This window comes from Desmodus rotundus, chromosome 12 (assembly GCF_022682495.2).
Source record: "Desmodus rotundus isolate HL8 chromosome 12, HLdesRot8A.1, whole genome shotgun sequence".
In the NCBI taxonomy this organism is placed as follows: Eukaryota; Metazoa; Chordata; class Mammalia; order Chiroptera; family Phyllostomidae; genus Desmodus; species Desmodus rotundus.
In genome coordinates this window covers 96,755,323-96,769,974 of record NC_071398.1, presented here as the reverse complement: position 1 = coordinate 96,769,974, position 14,652 = coordinate 96,755,323, and positions in this window count along the sequence as shown.

The window sequence follows — 14,652 nt, the reverse complement described above, 5'->3', positions numbered from 1 at the left end:
CAACCAGTCTTACTATTATGTTTTTCAGATGCTTTCTAAATCACAATTCTTCTAAGGCCGTTCTCCCGCTTAAAATATTTAGTGGCTGCTTGTCTTCCCTGCTAAACTGAAAATTTTTAAGTGTGGCTTCTAGAGCATTCCAGGGCTGGCGTCCAGTTTCTTGTCTCCTGCCTCTCCTCCAGGACATACCCTGAGCTCCAGCTTTACTTAGAGTCCTCTTAAGTTCCTCCTTCTCTTACCTCTTTGTCCAGGTTCCCTTCCTTCTGCTGGAAATATCCTTTCCCCACTCACGTACCTGCAGAATATCTATGTGTCCCTAATGTCACGCCTTTCCGGAAGCTCCCTCTGACAGCGACCCCTCCCACAAGCTCTGAGGTGCACCCCTTCCTCAGCATACTCAGCCTACCGTCTTTTCTTTCTCCCTCATGGGCCGTGTGATCCTTCAGGGAAGGAACGGCATCTCGTCCTCCAGGGTGTCCCCAGCACGTGTCATAGAGCAGGTGTCCCCAGAAATGCTTGAAATCCTAGAGGAGGCTTAACGATGAAATTTTGTTTCAGCGAAGGCGAAGAACTGAAGCCCACCTGGAAGATAAATAAGTGGAGAACGATCTGTGACTCCCTCACCTCCCCACCCGCCCCTGCACCCTCAGACTGGGGGGCCTGGCTTCCCGACCTTACTATTTTCCCTGCTCACTCCCCCCAAGGGAATGGTGGAGTCATGTTCTCCAGGCCCCAGGTCTTGGAGGCGGTTATCTGATCTGGCTGCATTGCCTGTGAGCACCCACAGCTCGGCCTTGATCCTCAGCAGGAAATGCCTAGCAGGCCTGGGGCCAGGTCCTTTCAAGCTGATTATACTTCCTGGGGGCTTGGGATCCAAGGCTTGCCACAATCTGGACAATGCAGAGCCTGTCCGGACTGAATAACAACCAATGGCCTTCACCTTTCCTAAGAATCCTACAGGGCCTGAATATAACTGACTGTGCTCGGAAAGCCTCCCCTCCCTTACACAGGATGCTGAAAGTGATAGTTCAAGGTCACTCAGCCTCAGTGGCAGAACCAGGAGGCCAGACTCCAGCTCCCGCTGGCAGTGAGACTAGGGTCATATAACGCATCACCCTCTCTCTTTCCCTTTGTCCCTTCTCATCCTGGATACACAGCTATGGGATTAAAACTGGAGCGGAGGTAGGGGGTGGACAGGCTGAGGAGAAAATCATGTATTTGAACAAGAGTTAAAAATAAACGGTGAACCGCATTTATGAAATCCCTGTGAACCTGTGGCCAGCCACCTGGAAGGCATAGCAAAAGCAAATCCCCCAAGTTTCCCAGGGGAATTACCCTATTGTAGTTCTTAATTTGGCATGAAAAGCCCCCCACCCAAGGACCCAGAGGAGGAAGGGTTAGGAGAAAAGGAAGAGGAAGCAAATATTTCTATAGAATCAGGGGCTTGATTTTACTGCCATTTAGTACGACTTTGTTTCGAGATGAATCAGTTACAAGCCACTGAAACACCTTTCTGAAGATGCTTGATGATAGCAAGTGCAGGAGACGTCAGAATATGTCAATCCCACATGCGAACAGACCCAAAGCTTCCCCCCACCCCACCCTGTCTCATCAGCAGGCGGGAGGATGGTCAGGGAGCCTCTCAGCGTTAGTGAGGCCTCTCTGGTCCAGAGATCATACATCCCTTATCACTGGAGCTCTTCTACCTACAACAAGGGCCGGCTGTCCCTCAGCAGGTGCTCAGTCATTTCTCTGAAAATTCTGGGGATGCGATACATGTCTGCTGAAGGAATCGGGACTCTATTTTTTAGTTCTCAAAGGAAAAAAAAAAACGTGATTTGTAGCACTCGACAATTTCTGTGGTCCAAATACTCCCAGCCAGGCCATTTTCAAGGCACCAATGGCTTCACAACAAGCTCACTAAATTTCTAAAAATTTAACTACCGGCTCTTGTGGCCAGCGGGAGTGAACATGGGCACACTGGTGCTGGGGCTGTATATCCCTGGCTCTCTGTATTCAAAGGCAGTGTTTCCAATACACTGAGTGTTTTCGATGTATTTAGCCCTCAGAGGGAAAAGGAGTCCTGGACAGACTCGGTGGTGGCTTGGCAGCAGAAATTCGGCGGTCCAGTGCGGCCCCTGTGTAGTAGGGAGCCACATCAACCATGTCCCGTGGGAACGGCCAAGGGCCACATGAGTTTTCTGTCTTTCACCCAGTAGGACAATTACAGGAGTGCATGCAGACCGCTCCTCTGTTTTCCAGAGCGGCTGCACCAATTTATAATCCCACTGACAGTGGACAAGGGTTCCCTTTTCTCCACATCCCAAAGGGGTTTATTTCTAATTGCCCACCCACTTACCTCAATATGAGGGATCCTTTTTGTGTGTTTGGCAAATACGCATTCTTCATCACGACAAATAGATTATCATTTCCATTCTCCCACAGCTTACATCATTCACATAGTTTTTGTTAAAAGTTTCTCCATTTCTCATGCTGCTAAAATAGCAGGGGCCCCTGCTCGGGAGTGCGTAGGACGGGTGTCCTGTGACGTGCGTTTCTCAGAGACGCACACGCTCAGCCAAGCGTGCCTCCTGTGGGCCCACGTGGCCTCTCACTCTGCACTCAGGACAGATCTGGAGCTTGCTTGGGGTTCTGATTAGGGGTCGCACGAGTGTACCTGGGCCCAGGTGCCAGGTGAAGCACAGGTACTTCCTCCCCAGTTCTGCCCTGTCAGGGAGGCGGGAGCCTTGTGGGGGGGGAGGGGTAGGTACAAGGCCAGTGGAGCTCTTGTTAGGGACACCCCTCCTCTGCCACCCAACAGGTGTCATAGAGACAGGCCTCCGCCTCTTCTTCTGCTTACCCACTTAGTTCTAGGTCACTCACCTCCATCTGCGTTTTGCAGGTCACCTTGGAAACTCATGGTTTTCCCAGCATTCCCTTTGCTAATTGTTCACGTCCTTCTTTCCTAAGGTCGTTCTTTGCAAGTACTCTGCCTCATTTGGGTGGGTTCCTCTCGGTTTAGCATAAGCAATACCAGCAGGACCTGAGACATCAGGTGGTCTGAGTTTGTGCCTGGATCTTTTCCCTCGCTGGCTGTGTGATCTGGGGAAAGCGCCTTGACCTCTCTGAGCCCCAGCTGCCTCAGCTGCAAAAACAGGGTCACTATGGGTCCCTCTCTTCGGAGTGCAGTGAGGTGAAAATGAGGATATACGTGCTAAACTCCCAGCCAGTATCTCTGCTGTAGACACTTACACATGTGAGCTGTTTTAACGTTACTTCTCTCCCCGATGTGATCTTGTCGTTGTCATCAGTAGAAGTGGCCTTTCCATGGCACAGCCTTGCCTGGGGTGCCGCCCATGCTCCAGCCCCGGCCCTGCTCTACCCCCGGAGAGTCCCTTGGCCCTGGTCCCTGAGCGAAGTCTCAGGTGCTTAATGTGAAGAAATGCTTGTGAAACAGATGCCAGACCTACCTCTGGGCACTGAGCTGGGTAATAATCTGTCCTTGGGATGTCCTGCCAGCTTGTCCTGGACAAGGCAATCCTCGGTGACTTGCTGATTGTGCTTGCCCCGTGCTTTCTTATGGCTGACTCACAGATGTCTAGAAAATACTCGTCTCATCTTCAATTTGCATTTGATCAACACTGACTTCCTGGCCCTTAACGTGAATTGTGGGCATTGTAACAATGACGGTAATGGAATGTTTTCATTGTCTGTTTCTGCTCTAAGAAGCTGAACCAGGGCAAGGCCAGATGGCCTCCAGTACTTCTTGTAACTCAAGATCAGTCCGGGGTCCTGCCTGAAAGCTCTGCCTTTTTTCACATCCCTCCATTCGTTCTGGGGACAGAGCCAGGATACTGAAATAGGACAGACGCTGCCGGGATGTGTCAGGTCGGGATGTTTGTGAAAGCTGCAACCGAGCTCACCTGTCAGGGGCAGAGGTCTGAGCGTACCACTGAGGCCAACACCACCTTTGACTTTTCTAAGATGCGCGCCGAGAGATTCTGTTTAGGCAGGCATGCGCAGCCGTGCGTGCCAGAGGTGAAGCCGCGAGTCTAGGTCCTCTGACCGCACACTTTACAGGCCTCTGAGAAATCTAGAGAAAGCAGGGGACAGCCAAGAATACAGACCAAGGGGACCGCTCAGAGAGGCCACCGACCAGGGTCACCAGTGTGAAAGGCATCAGCAGTCCACGACGGTGCCACTGCCACTCCATGCCACTGCCTCCACACCCAGCCGGTCACCTCCCTCCTCCCCAGCCCCCTCCTCGGACCCTCGTTCCCCCTCCCGCCCCCAGTGCGGTTCTGTTCCTGTGTTCCGTTTCACAGATGAGCAGGGCGACATGTGGCATGAAGGTTCCCACAGGTTTGTACCAGGGTGTCCATTCTGCTTCCCTCAGACAGTCCCTCTGGCACGTGCCGGGGCCTCCCCGCCGCCCACAGGGCGACAGGGCTGCTCCGAGCTGCCCGGTATTCCTGGTCAGTCACAGTCCGCAGCCCCGTCCTCGCGCACTGTGTTTACTTTGCACAGATTCAAATTCTGTGTCGGGGCCGAACTTCAGGATTCTGACAGCACGTGTCACAGGGCAGACCCATGGAGGGAAGGTCCTCAGAGGGCACCCCGGTGCCGCAGCCCAGGCACCGCATTCCTCCCGGGGACGGCGACTCAACGCCAGGCAGCAGAGGCTGTGTCTTCAGAAGGAAAAGGGGGTGTCTGGGAAGAGGGGTGGGAAAGAGCTGAACTTTTCATAATGTATATCCGTGCTCCTTCTGAATCTCATCCTGCTGCATGCATTACCTATTCCAAAAGGTGAAGTAAATATTTGGAAAGTGCCTGCAGAGGGAGGACACTCCTCGCCCCGCGAAGCAGGCCTCGGTGTTTCAGGAAGCTGAGCTGAGCGCAGCCCGTGTGTGGTTTGTGGTTTCTGGTCCTTACCCCTCTCCCCTTAGTAGGGACCATCGCTTCATGACGGGGGACGTTCTGAGAAATGCGTGCGGAGGCGATTTCGTCATTGTGCCCACGTCACAGAGGCACTTACACAACCTCGACGGTCGAGCCTGCTGCACAGCCGGGCCGCTTGGCCCAGCCCTGCGCTCTGGGGCCACAAAGCTGCACAGCAGGTCACTGAACTGAGCCCTGTAGGACACTGTAACCCAGTGGCACGTCTTTGTGTATCTCAGATCTCTAAACAAAGGAGAGAGACAGTGCGATGTGGTGTGAAACATAAACAGCGGGGCACCGGTCCAGGGCTCTTACCGCGAATAGAGCTCGCAGGATGGGGAAATGGCTGAGTGAGTCTGCGTGAGCGGTGGGTGGGGGAGTGAGAAGGCCGGGGCGTCACCGTAAACTACTGCACAGTTTATAAACCCTCAACACTGAGGCCGCGCCAAGTTGATGAAATAAATAATCTTCTTCCTTCAATAACCTGAACTTGCTGCAACTTTGTTCCATTCACAACTTTAACATTTTTTTAACTTATCGACTCTTCCGTGATAACACTTAGCTTAAAACACAAGCACATTGTACAGCTGTCCCAAATAGGTTTGTCTTTATATCCTTATTCTGTAAGTTTGTTCTATTTCAAGATTATTTTTTTTCTTTTTAAATGTCTTTGTTAAATACTGACATACAAATGCACACGTCACCCTAGGCCTACAGGGGTCAGGACCATCGGCAACATGCTGTCCCTCTGGAAGGTCTTGGGGGCACTGACACCCCAGGAGCACCATGTCCTAGGATGACCATGTCTTCTTCTGGAACACCTGCTGGAGGACCCGCCTGAGGCCCTTCTCAAGCAGATGTCATGCTTCCAGAACTGTGTCCGTGGCCATTTGCTCGGCTTGTCACTTTTTTATCACAGATTTGCTCATAAGCAGGTAGCTCACCATGAACCTGCCTCTCTATGAACGGAAACCTTTTGGTGTCGGGGGCCACGTCTTCAAACTTTTTAAGGAGCTAGTGGAGGTCTGTGAAAAGCTTCTGCTACACCTTTCACTGTGCATCTTCTTGGAGTGCTTCTTGTTTTTGTCCTAGCATTTCCTTTCTCTTGCCTCTTCCTTAGCTTCACGCTCCTGTTTGCGTTCCAGCCGCTCATTAGGCAGTTCCTGGGGAGCCACCTCTCGGAGCTTCTCAGGGTCATCCCCATGCACAGGCAGGAGAAGTGCTTTGCCAGCTCACCCACAGCCTTGGTGATTTTTGCAGTTTCCTCATCCCTGGCAAATCCTTGGAAGCCATGCGTGAGCCTCTTGAGTGTCTTCTCTGGAAGTCATTCGTGTACTCCTTGGTGACGTCGCCCAAGCCCCAGCAAGGTTCCTGATGCGGTCACAGGTGGTGTAGTCCTTCCAGAATCGCATCACGGGCCTTTCTCGGTTGCAGCGATAGCTTGGGCAAAGGCAATAGGCCTTCAAAGCCACTATTAGCTCCTCAGTCCATTGGTTGGATCAAAAAGGTGATGTTTCTAGAGAGAGAGAAAAATACCTCTTGCTCTTGGGATTCATGTAGGAGGAGACGTGGGCGCATCATCAACAATGAGCAAAATCTTGTTTCTGAGTGGAAAGGGTGCACTCTAAAACAACACGTAAAGTTCAGTGTACGAACATGGAAACCGGTCACATAAACCAGCTGTGTGTTATGATCACGTGTCATGTGTGGGACGTAATTACAGGTGCTGTCCTCTAATGTGCCTGGCAGCACAGTAGGTCTGTTCACAGCAGCCTCACCAGAAACCTGGCAGTAACACTGTTCTACGATGTCACATGGATTCCAGCATCGCCAGGTGGTAGGAATTTTTCTCCTCCGTTACAATCTCGCGGGACCACTGTTGTGTATGTGGCCTATCGTTGACCGAAACGTCCTTAGGTGGTGCGTATGGCAGTACAGAACCAGCCCGCCCTTCTCCAGCATCAACATTGTTCCCAAATATGTGAAGACAATCCTTCTAATGTTCCTTGTGCCATTTTCTCTTGAATACCACAACGGTCGCCCACTTTGCCATGTCACCTCTCTCAGCTAGCTAGGCCTAGAGGAAAAGGAAACTAATTTCAGTTTCTGTGGGAAAAAAAAGGAACCGTTCCCTGTTTCTTGCTGAATCTGGCAGTTACCGGATTGCGAAGTGGGCACAGAGAGATTTGTCTGCCAGGGGGATGTCTTCAAGGGCCAGAATGACGCTCACCGCTACCACACGGCAAATCCCACAGTGCCTTGCTTGGCCAGACTGTGGCACCCCCACCCCCACCCCCATCAGCTTGGGAAAGGCTCCCCTGAAAGCTGGTCTTCCCGAGCACCTGCATACCTTATCAGTCCTGTAACCACAGGAGGGACTAGGTATCTAGAAAGGCAGCGGCCTGGACAGTGAGGCCTCTTGTATCAGCCTGCATTCTTTTGTCTCGGCTCAGGCATGCCTCTCACTCATCTGTCCACTCCGGATCAGCTCACGCGCTGGACAGGCACCTGTTGTTTGCTGTCAACTCAATCAGTGCGTCCGGGTTTTAGCTGGAACACGGCAAACAGGTTTTCACCTCAGTGTTGACCGCTGACCAAGCTGAACACTTCCTGCCTGTCCAATTGTTCTCTTTGAGCCTTTAAGCCTAGGAACCAGGCCTTCACTTGGGGAGCACTGTCCCCCCGCCCCCCGCTGCATAGCATGGCAAGGAGTGGGGGCCATGCAAAACATGCCCATCTACGAATATTTCATGATCAGCTGCTGTCAGCCTGGTGCCGTGCTCAGCACTGGGAAACCAAAGGGGAACAGGATGGTATGTCCAGTGTGAGGGAAGAAAGCAGTCAAGTCAGCGAGCCATCGGGCCACGGTGTGCTAAGAACTGGGGCTGTGAGTGCACCGTGGGTGGGCACCCAGTCCAGCCTTGGTGAGGAGCAGGGCTGGGAATGGCAATCAAGGGTCAGCCTAGGGAGCTGACATCCTAAAGGTTGAGTGGGTATTGGCTGATCCAAAGACAGAGCAGGGTGCAGGGGCAGAGAGGAGGCTCAGGAGCCCGTGTCACTGCTGGGAGGTGACAGAGAGCACCCTTGGAGCTGACTGATGAGTCCTCTCATCTCAGAATATTTTACTTAAAGCTGAAAAATTCTGATGGTTTGACCACCAGCTTTTCACTCAGTTGAGTGATGGTGATGAGTACCAACGAGTATTCACATTGAGCCTGGGTTTACCAAAAGCCCCCTGCTCTGATCTATGAAAAGAAAGCTTAAAATGTGTGGAGGTCAGGAAAAGCGGAGGCCTGGTCTCCATTCCCTGCCCTCTCATGGAATGTGCTGGCTCAGCCTGGGGGCTCGGGCACTCTCTCTCCTCCCTCTCCGATTCTCTCCTCTTCGGTCTGGTGAGCTTGCAGACCTCTGCGTTCTCCAGAGCTGAGTCGTGAGCTTCCCTGTCAGGTCTCATCGGGACTCCCGCTTACCCAGGCGTGAGCACACCGAGCTTTCCTGCAGACTTCCCCTGGCCCCACCCTCCTGGTTCCCTCTGCTCCACCCTCACATGCCCCAGGCTCTGAGAACTGTGACATTTCCTCGTTTGTGAGTTGGGGATACTAATGTCACTTACCTCATAGTCTTGTAAGGATCTAACAGAGTTAAGGACAACAGAGCTGCACCCAGCACATTGGAAGCGCTCAGAAAAATGCTAGTGGTTATCCCTGTGAGGGCTCTGGGGCACGAGGTGAAGTCCTGTGGCCAGGACCACACAGCTGATAAAATGAGGCCGAGATTCAGAGCCAGACCAGGCCGGCTGACCCCAGAACCCGTCTTCCTAATGCCAGGGCCACGCGCCCAGCTGCTCTGCTCCGTGGAAGAAGGAAGGAGCGACAAGGAACCAGTGGCTTTGGGTTGCTAGAGACGCTGGAGAATCCCTCTGGTTTGGGTAAACCTGTGGTTCTGAAAGCACGCAGATTCTCAGGCCCCATCCCAGCTCTACTGGATCTGAATCTCTAGGGGTGTCCTGTCGTCACGAGCCTTCCAGGTGGTCCCCTGAAATCCCAGTCGCGCTGCTGTGATCTCATCCCTGCCATGCTCCTTGTTGTCCCCACCACATTATGCTCTTCAGCCGTCCCCCACCCAGCTTGGACACGGAGGTTTAGAAAGGGCTCAGCAGAGGGCTGGCCACAGAGGGGCTCCTGGAAGCGCCGGCCACCCTCCAGCTTTGGTCCAGGAGCAGATGGCAGTGGGACTTCCTGGGGTCTCGCCTTCTCTGATAGTCCCTCCAGTAGTTTAGGAAACAACCCTCTGGAGAAGCAGACATCTACAAACGTGAATTGATTTGGTCTCATGCCACAGCTCATGGAGGCCTCAGTTTTCTGAAACACCAGGGTCCCAGACGAGAGAACAGATTTGGTGCCTGGGTTTTGGTGGTGATGAGTGGTTCCCCACTGCCCCCGCAATTCACTAAAAGCAGAGTTCAAGGGCCAGAAAAGCTAAAAAGAGTCTAAATGAATTCTGTCCCTTGGAGAGTGTACCTGCAGGGTATGGGCGAGGGAAGGCAGAGGTCGGAGTGAGGCCACTGCCGCTTTAAAAGCTGGGCCAGGTAGGCATGCTACAAAGTCTCTGTCAATCCTGAGGCTTCCTATAAAGGCAGTTACAAAAGTAACACAAGTTCCCCAAGGACCTGGGACCGTTGGCCCACGGGTAGGGGTGGGGCACTGGCTACATTCTTTAGCAACTTAATATTCTTTAATGCCCTCTTCCTGCCTCTGGGTGGGGCAACTGACAGGGTGGTGGGGGTCAAATTGTAATCACTTAAAACTGCCACTTACCGGGCAGTGCCCTGAGGCAGGCCCTGTTCATTTCGTACATGTTAACTCATAGTTCTCCTAGGTCTTGGAGTAAGCATCGTTGTCTCACCTTTGTTTTAGAGATGGATTTAAGGATATTGAAGCACAGAGAAATTAAATAATTTGCCTAAGGACAAACAACTACCCAGCGGAGGAGCTGGGGTTAGAATCTGGGCAAGGTGGGAGCAGAGCAGGCCCCCCACATGCTATTCTGACTCTTGGGTCGAGTTTGTGTCAGCAGCAAAGGAGAGGGAAAGAGGGACAGTGGGGTGGGGACCATGGTCACAAGGACCTCAGCAGATGCTGGACTAGATCCACTGCCCCACGCTGCCTCAGCCACACTCTGCCACATCATCCTCTGCACTGGAGTTTGACACCCTCGGCCATTCATCAGAGTCAGGTGGCAATGACACACTCCGTGCTTTGCCAGGAGCACTCTGACGCAGGTATCAGAGTCCAGCCCGCCAGCCAGCACTCTGCTACCCTGACCCAACAGAGGCGAGAGCTCTGGCAGGGCCCCAGGAGGGCTGCCAGGCCCCAGGAGGCCTTGCAGGCCTCTGGGCTCAGTAGGAAAGGGGCGGTGAGCAGGACATCCTGGCTTGAGGGTGTGGCCTGTCCTCCAGGGTAGTTTCAGCTAAGGGGGCTGGGTTGACAGGTATAACCAGGTTCTCCCCCACCTGCTCACCCTTTCCTAGCAGACAAGCCCGAGGTCGCTGTGAGTCTTTTCTCCTGGACTTTTTCAGAGGGAGGGAGGGAGGACTGCCTTCTGTTTTGTTTTTTTCTTTTTTTTGGGGGGGTAGGAAATTTAAAAACCACAGGCCTCCCCGGGGAGGTTTTGGAGGATGCCAAACTTCCCAGGAAATTGCCAAATCACCCCGCCCGACACATGGCTTCTCCTGACAAGTGGCCAATCGACTGTCAGCCAGTAGGGCCACTGATTAAAAGGACATTGACTCTTTTTTAGGACTGCACAGTGTGTTGTAGGTGGGATCGGATCTCCTTCTAGAGATGCAGGGACGTGGAGAGCAAGCCGGGACTTGCATACCCACGTTGCCGAAGAGGAAAACTGGACCCGCCCTTCACAGAGGAGCTGACTCGCTGTCCGACTCTGCTCAGGTTTCAGGCCACGGCAGCGGGACCCACAATGCCTTCTGCAGTGGGAATCCCGAGCATGGGTCAACTCCAGCGCTGGGCGATGAATGCTCAGGCTTATAACACCCAGCTTCTGAACAGCATATGTTTTGTTTCCTTGTGTGAAGCCAATTTAAACTTAAAAATATGGTTTAAAAATCCATGTTTTCCCCTATTAAACAGTCTAAAAAAAACCTGGCAAGGATAGAAGGAGCCCTTGTCACTAGGACCAGAACCCGAGGAAGGGCTTCTTTGACGTGGAGACATTCATTTTTCTCCTGCCTTCAGACATCTGTACTTTGGTTCTTGAGCCTTTGAACTTGGACTTGGACTTGAACTTGGACTTACACCATTGCCTCCCCTGGTTTCCAGACTTTGGGGTTTGGACTAGGACTCCACCACCGGCTTCCTCAGCCTCCAGCTTGCAGATGACAGATGGTGGGTTTCTCGGTATCCATGATTGCATGCGCTGGTCCCTTATAACCCCTCTCTCTACACTGGTTCTGTTTTCTGGAGAACCCTCCCACAGTGCTGGTGAGAAAGAGAGTCACCTCACGGGGAAGGGGAAAGCTGAGTTAGACCTTGCAAAAAGGACTGGCTTTAGAAAAATGGATGAGGAAGAACATGTAGGGGGCAGATGTAAGCTGGGAATCCAAGGTCAGGATGCTTGCGATCTAGGAGGGGGATGGAGTGGACCAGTTACATTGGCTTCAGGTCCATCAGGGTGGAGATAAATAAGGGAGGAAGACGACTTGGCCAGAAATTGATGCCAAAATGGCCAACCTGCTCCTCCAAGCCTGATCTTCTGCAATGATAAAGTGAGAAGGCAATCATGATAGTGGCAAAATCATACCCAGCCCTTACACAAGGCGTCTTTCCAAGGTCTCAGAGCATGCTAATATGCTGCCTTATTCATCTTCCTGATGGATGCTTCTGTGAGGCAGGTGCAGGGGAGCTATCAATCATCTCACTTACACAGGTGGGGAAACCCAGATGGAGGCTGTGAGAGCGTCTGAATTCCGCATTCCTAGAGTGAGCCAGTAGTGTCTGTGTTCCAGCGACGTCTTCTAGGACCCATCCCCTCTGTTAACGTGTACCCCATTCCTACTCTGCGTAAGTCTGTCGATGCTTGTCTCTCCCGGGCAACTAACTGGATTTAAAGCCACTTTTCTACTTTGCCCTTCTGAAAGGTGGTCTTGTTATATCTTTCTCTTTCAGTGTTACACAGATAGTTCTCACTATGCCTGAAATGAAAGCCCTGTGTCTAAAGGTAACAGAGCCAGCCCTGGCTGGTGTAGCTCAGTGGTTTGAGCACAGGCCTGCAAACCACAGGGTTGCTGGTTCGATTCCCAGTCAGGGCACATGCTTGGGTTGCAGGTCAGGTCCCCAATGGGCGGGTGCTTGAGAGGGAACCACATATTGATGTTTTTCTCCCTCTCTTTCTCCTTCCCTTCCCCTCTCTCTAAAAATAAATAAAATCTTTAAAAAAAAATCTCTTAAAGGTAGCAGAGCCGGATGACCCATGGGTCTTAAAGCGAATATCCAGGCTAGTGTAGGTTCATTCTATTAGTCCAGCAGTTTTCAACCCGTGTGCCGCCAGAATTTTTAAAACATGCAATACCTGACCATTTAGTCAAGGGCGTTGACCTCTTTTCCCTTAGATTGTCCCAAAACAAAAACAAAAACAAAAACAAAATACAACAGCAATAGCTATCTGATGTGAACAAATCAAAATTATACTTTTTTTGTCAGATCAGCAATATATATATTTTTTTTTGGTGTGCTGCAGAATTTTAGTAATTAGTTTATGTATGCCATGAGATGAACAAGTTTGAGAAAGTATTGGTGTACTGGAGTCTCCTGCCTTCGAATTCCATCCTTTCTCTCGCTCTGTGCTGTTCCATTGTCCCCACTCCACCCCCACTAAGACGGGATATGTAATCCCAGATGTGAGTACCCTGGTGAACAAATCCAGTGACAGCAACCGAATGGTCCACAAACCGTCTCAACTTCCAGGTATTGCCTTTTGTTCTTCATGGCCCAGGTAACAGAGTGTATCTCCTTAGAAACCCATTGATTCACCCCCCAGGGCCAATGTGAGAGCCGATTAGGGTTTCTCCTGGTTTGCCCAGAGCTCAGTTGACTAGCAGCCCACGCTTTGACCTCTTTCGAGTCACCTGAGCTGGCCAAGAGTTTGCCGGTCATATTGTACGTCTTTCTGCTTTGCAGGGCCAACCACTATGCCTCCCATTGGTTGAATGCAATCCTCTATTGTGTCAGGATTGCTGAGATTAAGTCAACAAGGTGAGCAATGTCGCAATGGGCCACGGCTTGTACTTTATTCCTGAGCTACGCTGGCCATGCTGAATGCCAAAAAGGCAGCGTCATGTATCAGAAAGACCATGGACTCTGGGCTTCTGGTTCTGCTGTGCCTACAGGCTTGTAACCATGGACTTGGCCTTTAGATCACCCCTCGGGCCTTGGTACACTGCCTGGATCTTTCTCTACCATGCCTAGCACAGTCTTTGCCACAAAGTACATGCTCAGTGAATGCCTGTTGACTTGTTTTGACCGAACCTCCCGATAGGACATTGTGGCAAATTGGAAGCTCCTCCTTCTTCTAAGCTGTAGTTGGTCAAAGTCATCAATGGGAAGAAGAGACACTGGCCACAGGCATGGCTCCCACAGCCACTGATCACTACTTGGTGCTTCCTTTCCTCTCCTGGACTAAGGACTTCCTCCTACCTGTCTGGAGTCGGAGGAACTTCCAGGCTGGTCCAGTGTTGGAGTAGGTCCCCCACTCAGGGCAACTCCTAAATGTGACATCAGAGCCCTGCTCCTCCTTCGTGAGTCCTCCGGTGACAGGCATAGGAAGAAATAGCGAATTGAAAGAAACACCAGAATCTCTAAAGCCCAAGGGCAAGCAAGAAGGTTCCTAAGGGACATGGGACCATCCGGTATTGATATGGGAACAGTGGTGTAAGAGCGGCAGTGCGTGACCCTTCGGCAACTGCAGGGTGACAGCCTGGCCACTCCCCTCCTCACAACCTCTCTGACCCCCTCCCTATGCGTATTCCAAGAGCCAGACATACTGAACCACTTGCCATTTCCTGAAAGTGCCTCTTCTCATTGCCACTGGGCTTTTATATACGCTGCTGCCCTATCTTCCTAGAACGAGATTCCCAGGCCTGACCCCCTGCCCTCCCTGTCCTTCTGGGCTCAGCTTGGTATCAGTTCTCCTCCTCTTGCAACTCTTCTTCCTCATCACCATCCCGGGTGGTGCTCTGGTGGTGTCTTGCCCCATCCTCAGACGTCACACGTGATAGTGCAGTTGTTCATGTACATGGCTGTTCCCGGGAAGACGATGACAGTGACATCGTAGATGGCATCTGCTGAGTGCTTTCTCCTCTGTGCCAGGGACTGTAATTCATCTCCTTAAAGACCACATGGACCTTGTGAGGTAGGGCTATTGTTCCCATTGTGCAGATGAGGACAATGAAACTTGGGGAGCCTTTGTCTGCATTGCCACAGTTAGTAAAACGCAGCGCTGGAATTAGAACACAGGTCTGGGGTCCACCAGTGCTTCCAGCAGCCAGTGGGCAGGCCGTGCACAGCTTGAGGGCAGGGCCACGCCTTTCATCTCTGTGTCCTCAGTGTCTAGCACAGCGCCTAGAACGAAACAGTAGGAGCTCAGTAATACGCTCGATCAATCCAGGAGTGAACGCGATGACTTGCTACAGCGGTCAGC